Source organism: Typopeltis vanoorti, chromosome 9 (genome assembly GCF_054136105.1).
Source record: "Typopeltis vanoorti isolate ZY-2024b chromosome 9, IOZ_Tvanoo_1.0, whole genome shotgun sequence".
NCBI classification, from domain to species: Eukaryota; Metazoa; Arthropoda; class Arachnida; order Uropygi; family Thelyphonidae; genus Typopeltis; species Typopeltis vanoorti.
Window position 1 is genome coordinate 51,683,279 of NC_143557.1, and position 15,409 is coordinate 51,698,687.

At 36.8% G+C, this 15,409-nt stretch overlaps 1 protein-coding gene across 1 annotated transcript in view; it reads left to right on the plus strand.

Moving 5' to 3' along the window:
- LOC150103039 (putative pyridoxal-dependent decarboxylase domain-containing protein 2) overlaps positions 1 to 15,409 on the plus strand; it is a 468,473-nt gene that overhangs the window by 399,202 nt on the left and 53,862 nt on the right. The gene's annotated exons all lie outside the window — the stretch shown is intronic.

Here is a 15,409-nt window from a genome sequence, read left to right on the forward strand (position 1 = left end):
AAGTTAACACCTTTTGGTAACTCGTATATGAAAATATGACTTATGCATTACTTCAACCTTGGTATCACTTCTGGGTCTAATTCCCACTGATGAGACCTCAGTAATGCTCAGTTATACATAATGAATATTATAGACATCACAGAAGCTGAAGAAAAGCAATTATATAGTAAGCCTCTGCAATTTTTTTGGTCTACCAAGAAGTTAAAAAGGAATTTCTTCAACTATCAAAGAAGCATGGAGGATTTGGACTTCCAGTCTTAAAATTCTGCTATCTAAGCAATACAGCTTCTAAAATCCATAAAATATTGCAGACTGATCACTCATGTGCAGACCTTCTCCGTTACTACTTGGGTTCTCATCTTCCCCTGTTTGAAGTTAATGATTATACAGGTCCAAAAGCTGAGATTATTCCTGAATACTACTACTACACTCTGTGTTTAACTCTAAGACTGCTAAAACACCCTGGAATTGACATTCTTTCCATTAAAAAAAAGTAAAATTTGGTATAAAGAAATCTTTAATCTCTTTTGCCGTGAATTTCCATGGGTACGGACAACAATATTTTGTTTCATAACTTGAAGTTCTAAGGGTACCATAACAGGAGAGATCTTGATTGGAGAATTGCATATGGCCACCCTCCAGTCGGTACCATCAAATGGAGGTACGTTAACATCAGAGATCCAATCTGTTACCGAATGGAAACAGTAGAACGTGCATTCTACAGTTGCCCTCTTGCCCTGCGTATTTGGAACAGATTATGTAATGTGTTGGGCATTCCATTACTTACAACAGAACAGGTTATTTTTTTTACAATAGCCACCACCTGTCAGCAATAAGAAGAGAATTTTAATTTTTATAATTAATGAATTAAAATACCATTTATGGAAGGTTAGAAAGAAACATGGATTTGAAAACCAGCAATATGACATCCAAATGCTTTATAATATTGTATTGTGGAAATTTTATTGTTCAGTCAGACTTTTTTTATTTAGAAAGAAGCATTCTAGGAGATATCAAATTTTTGACTAGATGGTGCAGACCAACTACATTATGCAATATTCACCAGGGGAGAGATAAATCTATTTTTGCTTTGAGATGTTTTTTAAATAGTTCCATCCTTTTAATTCAATGTGGTATTATAGTCAATTGCAGGGAGCAATCCCAGACAGAGAAGGCCAACTCAAAGCAGTTAACCCAGTTGGGGCTAACCACCTGGGTATCAGTCATCTTTGCACTTTAGTTTCAATTGCTCTTTTGGTTATTCGTTTATGTGATTGGTGAAAAAGGAAAACTGATAGCCTTTGGCTATATCATGATATAAAATAACTGAGGCCTTTTCTCTATCTCTTATGCTGTTTATCTGTCTTTCTTCCTAATACTATCAGGCTTTCTTGCACCCTATACTAATTACTCTAGGCCTATGATTAGCAACCCTTTACTTTTTCACCTCAATAAAGATCGAAACCAGTCTGGATAGTGACCCTTCCTATAATGCATAGCATTATATGTCTGCAAGGATATATGCTTTGCATTATGGGATACTAAGACAAGTGATGGGAAGTCATACCACCTTTACCATGAGTTGCCCCAGTCTTGAAAATAGTTCAGGTGCAAACCTGTTTGCTTACACTTGGATAAAGGATTAAACCAAGTATATAATTTCTTGGTATCTTTAATTTATAGCATAACCAAGTGGAAAAACTTTAATTAACTTTGGTATCACTGTTGAGAGGGACTGCTTTGATATCACAGTTGGATGGTACTGTTTTATGGCTCTGCCATTTGGTGATTTAACTATTTTTATGTACACTTTTTTTCAGATTTGTAATGCCCTAATTTGACTTTTCCTGGTTAGTACAAGAAAGAAAGAAAACAAATTTTTCTAATGCAAAGGAATATGGTCTGATCAGGCTACATTTCAAGACCTTTGGTATTTACATAATATTCACCATGTTCTGTCTAATAAATTATGAAAACGGCTGCATTAGAGTAGTAACTTCAATTTAATATAAACCAAAATGATTGCCTGATGTTTCAACCTTCATATCAAGGTCATTGTCACTTGGAGCATGAGCATGCATGCATGCACACACAAAAAAGGTGAAATCCAAAAATATACATTACAAGTGAAACAACAGATATAAACTAACTAACTAGAAAATGTATTGCTGACATTTAAAGGCATTCTAGATGCCATAGTATTGTTGGGCACGTTCACACCAGCATGATCTCATGAATGGCAAAGCAGGATAGCGTACGAGTGATGATAATCACATAAGTTATAGCTAAGGTTAGTATTAAGACGATTAAGTTAGTATTAAGATTCCTTTAAACACACACACACACACACACACACACACACAGGCTTTGTTACAATACACATGGTATGCTAAAGTCACACCAATTTGGTTAACTATTAATACTACTAGCTTGACTTCTGGTGAAAAGAAAAAAAAATTCCTACTATGAGTTGCCCTACTCGAAAACCCAGTAGGTGATATGAATGCTAACATCCATATATTCATCTCCTATTGGTCCATTTGGTGAAACCAAATATCTCCTGTTGGTGAAACCTTATTAAAATGGACCAATAGGAGACGAATATATGGACGCTAGCATTCATGTCACCTATTAGGTTCGGCTAGGGAACTCGTAGTATGGCGGCGAGTGTATTCCCATTAAGCTCTCTGGTTAAATTTCACACAAAATTTTTATAGTTTCTGTATTCGGTTTTGAACTAATGTTGGATTTAATATCCACTTAATTTATAATCTCCTATTAGCTTTTTCACTAGAAATTACTAACAGAATAAAATCAGTTAGGCTAGGGTTACTCACAGATAAATTAGAACAAAGCCCATATTGATGGCATATGTATATGAAATATATTCTAGTATATGAATATATTTATAGTATATGAAATATATGAAATATATTCTGCAATTATTGAGTCCTAACATGAGGGTTTGCTGGAGAACTTTAAACAAAAGTTATTTGAACTGAATGTGTGCCATCCATATTCCTGAGATTTTTAGGTACCATTATTGTTTAGATTAGGAGTTGATCAAAATGTCACAGGGTTTCTTCAGTTTGCATCCATGGTGTAAGGCATACCATCTATGTCTTACACCATCAATTTGGTGTAAGGCATTAAGAGCATGATCAGAAAGGCCCAAGTTACCGAAATTGTTTAATTTGATGTGTTGTTGTTTTCTTTAGAGATATTGGAATTGTGCATCCAATTTCACCAATATATGGCAAGTTACAGGTGTACTGGATTCTGTATACTGTAGGGTGAGCTGGTGGAGAGAGATCCTTGGACGAGATGAATGTGTTTTGATTTTATAGGTGGTGGTGTAAAAGTAACTGCAAGGTTATAATGGTGTAGCATTCTGTTTATTTTATCAGATCTTTAATGTATGAAATAACTTTGGTTTCACTATAATCTATATTATTTCCATTTTTAGGTGTAGTTTTGCAAAGAATTTTGTTATTTTTGCTGTAGCCATTGTTTATAAGTGTATTGCTAATAATTTATAATTCTTGCTTATGACCTTGTTCATTAGAACAAATTATTATATAGCTCTGTTTTTGAGGGTGTTAACGATTCCATGTTTTTGTGAAGGTGGTAGTGGTGAGAGTTAGCATATATGTATTGGCTGGTATGTGTGATTAACCTGTCCAGCCACATCCTAAATAATGAACTGCTGCTGCTTAATAAAGTCATAGAACTGTTGTAAACTGGATGCTATATACTGATCAAAATTAATAAGCTAATAAGGATATCATTATCACAAAGGCTGACAAGGGTAATGTTATAGCCCTTTTAAACTGATCAACCTATCTTCATCAAATGAATCATTAGTTTTTGACAACACTTATCGATTTGTGAACTATAATCCAACTAATAGAATTAAAAATAAAGCTTAAATTTCTTGAGTCTTTGCTTCTTGAATTTTCAGACACTGTTAACAAGCTATTACCACATCACTCATGCTCTCCTAGAATTTATGGTATTCCAAAAATATACAAACATAATGTTCTACTTTGGCTAATAGTTGAAAGTATAGATAGTCCTGATAATAACCTAGCCAATGAACTAGGTTATTATCAGGACTGTTATTATCAGGAGAATGACCTACCAAACACTCAAGGAGTTTGGTAGGTCATTCTCCTTCCTTTATAAAAACACACATACTTCAATAAACAAAATTAAAAATGCAACACTTGTGATAGATGATATTATTATTATTATTATTATTATTATTATTATTATACCCTCCATGGAGTCGGCAGACTCATTCAGCTGACAACATATTTATCATATAAAATCTTAAAATCCTTAACACTCCTTGAATTAACAACACATTCTGGTTATGTGTTTCATTCACTGACAATTCTCCATGTAAAAAATCTGCTCCTCACACCCCTCCAAACCACACTTTTACACAACTTCCAGGAATGACCTGGTTCTTCCCCTCTCACCATCTACTCATTTTATAATCCCCTCTGGATTAATCTGATAAAATCCTCTCACTAACTTAAATATCTCTATCATATCACCTCTCTTCCTACTGTCCACCAAATTCTGCAATTCACATTTCTTAAATCTCTGTCTCCACAGCCAGCATTCGAAAGTCCTGATATTGTCTTAGTCACTCATCTCTGGACCCTCTCCAATGTCTCCACATCACATTGAAAACCAGGTGACCAGATCTGAGCACAAGTGTGGTCTGACCAGTGCCTTATACAGTGGCACAACCACTTCCTTATCCTTACATGTTAAAGTACTTCTTATCATAGCAATACTATGATGTGCAGCCTTTGCAACTCTAGCAATATGCCCTCCAAACTTCAGTCTACTGTCAACCATCACTCTCAGCTCTCTAATCTCATCCAGTTCTTGCAGTACAGCACCATCGATATAGTACACAGCCTTATATTTATGCACTCCAAAATGTAACACCTTGCACTTACTGATATTAAAACTACAATCCCACTCTTTTGTCCAAGTAAAAAGTTTATTCAAGTATTCCTAAAGGGAATTAACATCAGCAGTGCTACTTATAATTCTTCCTAACTTTGCGTCATCAGCAAATAACTGGAGATCCCCAGTCAGTCCACATGACATATTGTTTACAAACAAGTTAAACAGCAGGGGCCCAAAAAAGAATTTTTGGGCATTCCACTGGTTAACCTCCTTTTTTTGAGACACTATGCCGTCATACTCAACCTGCTGGTATCATTCAGAGAGCCAATCTCTGATCCATCTAACCAATCCATCTGTTCCCATCCTCTTCAGCTTGTACACCAGCTTATCATGTGGTAATCTATCAAATGCTTTTGCAAAATCTAAGAATATCACTGTATATGATTCTCCCTTATCTAACACACTTGTCACCTTATCATGAAATGCAAGTAAATTACTAAAACAGAACCTACCTTTACATATCCATGCTAACCATCATAAAGAATGCTAATGTCCATCAACCCAATCCTGTATTCTATTCCTTAGCAGTCTCTCCTTAGTGGAAAGAAGGCAAAATAGTGCCCTCCACAAGCATGATTCTAAAACAGAAGTCTCCAACTATAGGCTTTCTTTCCACTCCTTAGGAACCCTACCCACTACAAGACTTTCATTAAATAACCAAGTCAGGGTTATAGTCAACTGTGGTGCACATTCCTTAGGAATATGTGGAGATATGTCATCCATTCCCACAGCCTTATTCACATCTAACCCAACCAACATCTAATACACCTCTGTTTCTTTCACTTCCAATTCTCATAATAATTGCCTCCCTTCTATATATTCCACAACATTGTTTACACCAGTATGATATGTGATAAAGTGCTCGTTCAATAATTCCACTATATCCTTTTCAGCTTTTAGTCTGCTGCCTTGACTATCCACCATTGTTAATCTGCTATAATTATTCTTCCTCTTGCTTGCCATGTAGTGGAAAAATTCTCTTCGGTTAACCTTGGCCTGACTAGCCAAAATCCTCTCATACTGCACCTTTTCTTTCTTTACCATGCTCGTCACCTTTTTTTAGCCTGCACTTTATACTCTTCATGGATCCAATCACTGCTAACTGCATTGTACCTCCTCTATAACATTTTTTTTTTCCAGCACAGCTTGCTTAATTGCACTGTTCATTCATTTCACTCCTACTCTCTTTACTCGCTTAACCCTTGGTATGCAGTTATACATTGCTTTTTGTCAGATACTGCCTTGTCAGTTTCCATGCATTGTCAACATCTTTTTCGCTCAGCTCATCTAACCAATGTGCTGATGCTAACTGACTACAGAGCTTCCTATAATCACCTGCTTTATACTTCCACATGTATCCATTTTTTGCAGTGACCTTTTCTTGTTTCATTGCTTCCCAAACAAGTACCTCATGATCACTCTCACCAATGTCAACACTTCATTAACAACTGCATCTTGTGAAGTTATCACCAAATTCAAGACATTAAAGCCTCTAGTTGCTTCAATCACATGCTGCTTAAAATACTTATCGCTCAGAAATTCCACCAGCTCTCTTTTCTTGTTCCCATACGCTGTCTCCTCCTTCCGGTCTATATTTCTGTAATTAGTCTCCCATCAGGATCACCTTCTTTTTTACATGCCCAACTAATTTGCCTAAACATTTCACAATCGGTATTCTCTGCATTTCCTGGTCTATAACGGCATCCCATCAGATATACTAGCCTGTTTATTTCAGCTTCATACCACACAGATTCAAAATCTGTGCATTCACTCTCAATTTCCGCACTTTGTGGACACAGTTCCTCTGCAATCATTAACAGCACTCTCCCTCCCCCCTTCTCTTTTCACATTTCTATCCTTCTGGAAAATTATATGTCCTTTTAGTTCTATTCCGACATCATATCCTCCTCAGACAACCAAATTTCACTTATTCCAATTATTTTTGGGCATACCATCTCAATCATTGCAACAAACTCAGCTCTCTTGTTTTGAATGCTCATTAAATTTCTGTATAAATATAATAATCACTGTGTATGTTTGAGGCCATTATTCCAGCACCAACATTCTCTATTCTAGCTGCTATAAAACACCTCTCTCTTCAGTCTGACCACTCTGTTACCCTGATCCTGACTGTGATTTCCATTCCCACCTGTCTCATCCTCACCTTTATGCATCCATCATCTTGTGTTGCTGCAACTACACTTCAACCTCATATCCATCTTCCTCCTGCCATACAATCTGTTGATTTGTGCTATCCTGCTTTGCAGGTAGACTGATAATTTGCTACATTAACTTCTATAATCTGTGCCTTCTCAGAAAACAATAGAGTAAAATTCGGACTTGTGATGAGTGGTAAAGCTGGTGAAAGTCTTGATCATTACGCAGAATGAATGCTCGCTTATACGTATACTTTTAGAACACATTCATACGCATTTCACTGATGTAACTCTAGTGATGTTATTTATTTCTGAAAAACTTGACACAAACTTGCTTTACAAGATTCTTGAAACTACAAAAACATTATAATTTGCCTTCAAACACTAATGTTGTACTTATTCTTTCACTTCGGGCACATTTAAAAAAAATGGATACCACACACAGCGGAAACTTTGCTAATCAAGTCCTAAGCGTCGTCTGCTTCTGTCACGACTGCAGCGCCTCCTCGCCAAAGTACACAGTTTTAAAGAGAATTCGCAAGTCTTTGTGACAAAAATCTTTACAGCTCCCTTTGGGGGAAGCACATCCGTCACAGGAGTGTCGATGTTGCATCTAAAAAAAACTCAGGCGAGTAATTGACTCTAAAATACAAGAAATGAGGTGAGAGCTTTATGGTGCGATGCAGCTCCCACACACACAAAAAAAAAACTATATAATTATCATTAACTAAACATCAAGAAAATATATAATCATTATTAAGAAACAAGCCAATAGCATTAATTAATTATATCAGTTTTTAATCTGGAAAGGGCATCAGCGTTACCGTGACGACTACCCTTTCTATATGTAACAGTCAGATTATAACGTTGTAGGGCTAAAGCCCATCGGGACAACTTGGCACCATGAGGGGCACTTTTAGTTAGATAGGTCAGAGGGTTATGATCTGAAATTACCTGTATTTCAGCACCAAATACCCATGTGTCAAACTTTTTCAATGCCTCCAAGACGCAAAAAGCTTCCCTTTCAATGGTTGACCATTTCATTTGACAGGAATTTAGTTTCTTACTGAAGAAAGCAATGGGCAATTCTTTTCCTTGTTCGTTGTTTTGAGCTAAACATGCGCCAATTGCTGTTGCTGATGCATCCGTATACAACTGGAACGGCTTGTCGAGATCTGGAGTATGCAAAGAAGGCATTTTTATAAGCTCTTCCTTGAGTTTCGTAAAAGCTTCATCAGCATCAGTAGTCCAAGGAATGTTGTTTGGGACACTTTTCTTAGTCAGATTTGTCAGTGGTAATACAATTTGGGAGAATTGTGGTATGTAGTCACGGTAGTAGCTAGCCAGTCCAAGTAGACTTCTTACTTCCTTCTTTGTTGCTGGTGTCGCTAAACCTTTTATAACCTCGACCTTCTCTGGGTCTGGAGAATGTTGACCGGATCCAATCAAATGACCTAGGAACTTCACTTGATTTTTCCCGAATTCGCATTTTTTCTAGGTTTACTGTTAAACCCACCTCTCTTAATGTTTTGAAGACTTCATCTATGTGGGTGAGATGTTCAGACCATGTTTTAGAAAATATAGCCAAATCGTCGATATAAGATCGGCAGTATGCCTTATGAGGAGCTAGTGCTTTATCTAATGATTTCTGGAATGTGCTTCCAGCGTTCTTCATTCCAAACGGTAAGACATTCCATTGATAGTGACCAGAATGCGTCACGAATGCGGTGAAGGGCTTTGCTTCCTTTTCCATAGGGATTTGCCAATATCCCTTGGTGAGGTCAACTACAGTGATAAATCTTGCTTGTCCTACCTCAAATAATAAATCTCTAGCTATTTTCATTGGATAAGCATCTGGAATAGTAAAACTATTCAGCAATCTAAAGTCAATGCATAGTCTGACACTTCCATTTTTCTTAGCCACACAAACAACGGGATAAGCCCATTCACTGACACTTGGCTCAATGAGACCCATATCTAACAGTTCTTTGACTTGTCGATCTACTTCCTTTTGTAGAGTGATTGGCACCCTATAGGGTTTGAGTCTCTTAGGGGAACAGTTCTCTGTAACTTTGATGGAGTGTCCATCAACTTTGGCATGACCAGGTTTGGAACTAAAAACATCTGCATATTTCCGGAGGATGTCAAAAAGTTCTTGTTTTTGTTCTTCCGTCAAGAGAGCTTCCATATCCTCAAGGTGTTTCCTAATATCTTCAACTGATTTATTCATCTTGTCAGCAGGTGCATAGTGGAGTGTTCCGAAATCTTCATCTAGTTCGAAAACTAGACCGACATGATTAATTCTTTGAATATATGGTCGAAGCTTATTTATGTGGAGCTCCCTGATACTTCCATCCTTCATCTCAACCTTCGCAGAATGTGGTCTAGTAAGTTGGACGACTGTAGCAGGTCCTGTCCAAGTATTTAGAAGCTTATGAGAGGATGAAGGTAACAATACTAAAACCTTTTCACCAACCATGAAGGATTTTTCTTTGGAACGAAGATTATATCTGGAGGAGTATTGTTCTTGAGACCCTTTGGCATTCTCGGATGCAATTTCATGAGCTTTTCTTAGATTTTCAAGAAGCTCTTGTAAATAATTTTCAACCGAGCGAGAGGCAGCAGTTGGGATGACTCGTCCACCAGTCCAAATTTCTTTTAACAAAGATAAGGGGCCTGGAGGTAATCTTCCATATACCAACTGGAAAGGTGATAACCCAGTAGTGCTATGTGGTACTTCTCGGTATGCGAATAGAAGATAGGGAAGATGTAAATCCCAGTTTCTTCCATGTTCCTGTATATTCTTATTCATCATCTCTTTTAAAGTTCTGTTCCAACGTTCAACAGCGCCCATACTCTCAGGATGTCCTGGAGTGGAAAAAACGTTTAGCTATGCCTAGCAGATCTTCAAAAGCTTGAGTGAGTTTAGATGTGAAATTCGTACCTTGGTCGGTACAGACCATTTTAGGAAATCCAGTCTGAGTAAATATCCTCATTAGAACGTTACATGTAGTTTTAGCACTTATTTCCTTGACAGGTATGGCTTCGGCCCATCTAGTGCATAAATCAACAGCACATATTATGAATCGATGTCCTCTTCCCGATGGGGGTTCTAACGGTCCGATACAATCCACGCTCCATACCTCAAACGGAGCTTCTGGTCTGACGATAGGTCGTATGGGGATTCTATCTCTATATGTAGCAGTCCTTCTCATTTGACATTCCTTGCAGCTTTCGCAATATTTTTTCACGTCTTGTTTAATGGTAGGCCAAAAGAATGAGTACTTGATTCGCTGACGGGTTTTCTTTTCGCCGAGATGGCCAGCAAGAGGGATTTCATGTGCCATCTTTAAGACATTCTCTCGTTTCACACGCGGTAGCACTACTTGTCTAATATTCTCGCCACAAATATGTTCATTATGAAGCAGAACCCCATTGTCAAACGCATAGGAATTTTTCTGTCTTTTTGCCCATTCAAAACACCTTCGAAGCGTCTCATCATCCTTTTGAAGTTTGCCGAATTCGAATTTTGTTTTTTCTGGTATACACTCATTTTCTTCACCTGGTGGGGACTCTATCGTACTTACTGCCAATGCTGTACTGGTTATTTTCGAAGGCATGTCTTCATCTTCATCATCTTCTGACCGTTTATCGCTTAAATCTTTTGATTTCAGAACCGGTGTCTCCCAATGATGACTACTCTCATGTAGCTCGACGCTTTCGACCAGCATTTCATAGGCAGAGGAGCTCAGTAGCAGATCGGTAACCAGTTTTCTTGAGACAGCACATGTGACTGGAACATTACCATGTAAATTATCATCAATTTTCATTTCAAAAATCCTTAAGGGTGTTATTTCATTTTTCTCCGAAAGCAGAAGATATTTCTATCTTACTTTCTCCATCATGGGGCGTATCTGCCACTAAATCTTCGCGCACTACCGATATTTGCGCTCCCGTATCTATTATTCCATTTAAAACCCTACTTCCACATTTGATTTTGACCACCTTCAAATCATCTACATTTCGATCAATGTCCACTGATTTGGATACTGGAATGGAAATTTTGGCAGTCAACACACCTGATTTATCGTCATTCCCAGTGGTAGACGTTTGAACTAGGTTACTGTGTGCTGTAGTAGGAGTACCTTTTGATTGACTATTTTTCATACAAAACTTGGCAATATGACCTTCCCTTCTACAAGTAAAACAAGTTGGTTTGTAGTGAGGCTTGTATGAATCATCATTTCGCCACGGCTGGTACCATCTCGGTGGACTTTGAGAGGGAGATAACTTATTTTTGAATGTTCGCTCAGCAGGTGGAGTATAAGGTCTAAACTTTTCAGTAACCTTGTCCTTCGGAATAGCTCCGATGGGCTTCCTTGATGTACTACGAACACTGTCGTATTCGTCCAATCTGTCAGCTAACTTGGTTGGAGAAACGAATTTTGTCCAGTCGTCTAAGAGATGTTCTCTCACTTCATGTGGTACTTTCTTCTTCAGTTGATCCGTAATAATTAGATCTTTTAACCCTTCAAAATCCTTGATATCAAGGCCACCAATCCACTCTTCGAAATAATTAGTTATTTCATAACAGAAATCCCTCCAAGATTTTTCAGCAACCTTTTGGTGCATCACAAACTTTTTTCTGAAACTTTCAGGATTCAGTCTAAATCTCTTTAGTAGAATTGTTTTAATATATTCATAATCTTCGCAATTTTCTTCTGACTCTCTACCAATTAATTGGACAATCTCAAATGGTAACAAAGTCAAGAGACATGATATCCAGTCTTTAACATCTATTTTTGTTCTCTTAGCTTGTCTTTCAAACAGGGATAGGTATATCACAATGTCATCCTCTTGTAATCTAAACCTAGGCATTAGCTTAATTAGTTCAAGACAATATGGTTTATTGTCACTGGATACTGGAGTTGAGGTTGGTTGAACACGCGCTTCAATTTCCAGTTTCTTCAACTCGAACTCCATTTGTTCTCTTTTCTGTTGGGCCCCCAATTCATCTTTCCGGCATTGGGCTTCTAGTTCTTCCTTCCGCCGTTGAGCTTCTAATTCTTTCTTCATCAGTTCTTCCTCGAGTCTGGTACTAATAATCGTCTCCAACATCCCTTTAACAAATTCTTCTTCATAAAATTTACTTCCCGTAATAATCATTTTAAGATCTATCACTTTCATTTCAACAGTTGGCTTCTCTCCCAATTCTTCAGCCAATTTACGTAAATCTTCCTTTCTACCTTTGGTTAAATAAGTCATGGTGCTAAACAATAACTCTCTTTACTGATAAAAAAAAAAATCACCCTAAAAAAAAGAATCAATTGCACTTTTTTTTTTTCTTTTTTTTTTTTTTTTAAAAGCCCAAAAAGAGATGTATACATTTGGCGATTATGGGACTCATAATTAAATTCAACATATCATTTGTAAACATAGATAAATCTTACAATATTATCAGATAAAAACTTCAACTACACAATTTACTACACTTTCAAATACACAAATATATATATATATATATATATATATATATATATATGTGGATATATAAAAACAAAACAAAAACAAAAAAATAGTTCCGATTTTACACCGCTACTATATAATAACTGAAATCTCGAAACAGAACTATCAAAACAGTATGCAAAAATTAACTATGATAACACTGTCGTGTTCTTTCTCTGGCGAGAAATCACAAGTTCTGACTGTTCCAAGATGGAACTAACATGCAAAACAGGACAAATCGGTAACTGCAGAACAAAATAAATTTAAAATGAAAAAAAAAAAACAACTATTCTGAACTATCTGGGACGAAAATATAGCTTGAACACTGGCGTGTTTTTCATTTATCCAAACTGTTGTACTACTGTTCCAGGATGGAACAAAATTTGAATACTGACGTATTCTTTCTCTGGCGAGAAATCAAAACTACTACTGTTCCAGGATGGAACAAACTACGAACACTATTTTTTTTTTTTTTTTTTTTGTATTAAAACAGACTTTCGCCCAAATAATCAAAATAGAACTCTAAAACATGGGAGCATGCATTTACATAACGAATTGCTCTCACCTTGTAGGTCCTATCGACTGCGCCAGTAAAATTCGGACTTGTGATGAGTGGTAAAGCTGGTGAAAGTCTTGATCATTACGCAGAATGAATGCTCGCTTATACGTATACTTTTAGAACACATTCATACGCATTTCACTGATGTAACTCTAGTGATGTTATTTATTTCTGAAAAACTTGACACAAACTTGCTTTACAAGATTCTTGAAACTACAAAAACATTATAATTTGCCTTCAAACACTAATGTTGTACTTATTCTTTCACTTCGGGCACATTTAAAAAAAATGGATACCACACACAGCGGAAACTTTGCTAATCAAGTCCTAAGCGTCGTCTGCTTCTGTCACGACTGCAGCGCCTCCTCGCCAAAGTACACAGTTTTAAAGAGAATTCGCAAGTCTTTGTGACAAAAATCTTTACAAATAGCCTTTCTAAATGCCCAACACCAAACCCATTCACATGTAATCCATCAGCTTTATGCCATTCCAACTTCCACAGATTTACAAATTGAAACCCCTTTGCCTCACACAACTCAGCCATCTTACTATTCATTATCTCTGCTCTTCTTCTCAATTCACTGTTGTCCTATCTGGCCAAACACGCCTATGACTCTCCCAACAACGCTATTCTTCTTTATCTGCTGCAACAACTTCCTGAAGTTTCTATCAACATTCTTTTTCTCCCCAACTAAGTCTTTTGTGCCCACGAGTCAATTTGATGTTTCTGCTCTTTTCACAAATAACACAATGATACCATTCTTCTCTTACAGAACAAATTTCCACACTGATATTGCAGCTCTCTTTGCTCAAATGTTACGTTCTGGTTACTTCATGTAGCAAAATAATTTATTTTTACTTCCAAAAAGAAGGTACAGCCATGATCTCATCACTCTCCCCCCCCACACACACACTTCTAACTTTTATGTGGAAGCTTATATGGCCACACAGCTGTGAAACTTTAAACACTTCATCAGCCTCCTGAACAAACAACATTCACATCAACCACCCTTCTCTGAAACATGGCTATCAACTTATGCAGTGATCTATCAAAAGCCTTTGTGAAGTCTAAGTATACTACTGTGGATCCATCTCCCACTGCTGCCGTCTACAACGCACTAAAACATGGTATGAACGAAAATTCAAGGAAGCATGTGAGATTATTATCAACCACCCCAATCTGAACAATAATGATGGTCCAAAAATCCCAAACATATGGAAGGTATATATTCGACCCACGGAATGTTCCTCACTAAGAACAACTATAAACAGGACTGTAGAAAATCCAGTATCTTAAAAGCAAAAATAAGAATTGTAACACTAAAAATAGGACATCATTTTTTCTGAAAGAAAAAACCATCTGAAAGAATGTTTATTCCTGTCATTGTAAATAGAATTTAGCTTGATGTAATTTAATTTAATTTTTTTTTTTTCACTAGAGATATGCCAGTAGAATAACATGTGATCATAGCATTGTTTCTTTAGCTTACAATTAATAATGTAACTCAGCTTGTCTTGTATATTGATGTATGCTCCAGATGATGATTTTGATGTGAAGATCGAAACATCGGGATAATAAAAAAGTTTTTTAACACGGTTGTAAATTCCATAAATTTTTAAAATGGATTATTGTAATAAGTAAGTAGATTATTAAAACATGATCTCCCTTGAGCAAATTCATTCTGTCCATCAAAGATGATATCATTGTTGTCAACCCAATTATGGATCCTGATTCTCACCACAACACCTGACACCTATTGGCCTATAATTTGATGCTTGAATTTTGTCACCTCCTTTATGAAGCGGTACAATCTTGCCTTCTTTCCACTTCTTTGGAACTTGATCCAATGTAAGACTCATATTAAACAAGTATGTCAAGGCAGATATCAACTCCCTGGCATATTCCTTCAAAATACATGGTGATATATCATCCAGTCCCACAGTCTTATTAGTATCAGGTTTGCTTAATTTCCCATATACCTCTTCCTCGCTCAGTCAGTCTCTCCTCATCATCCACTGCTCTGAAACTCCATGATATCACATGCACAAGGATGAAAGACCTTTATAAACTGCTCATTAATTATCTTAACTATATTGTCTGCTATACCATTTGCTCCAATCATTGCCATCCTACCATAATTGTTCTTGCTGGATACATATCAAAAGAACTCCCTGTATTTTTGCTTCATTAGCTAACTGC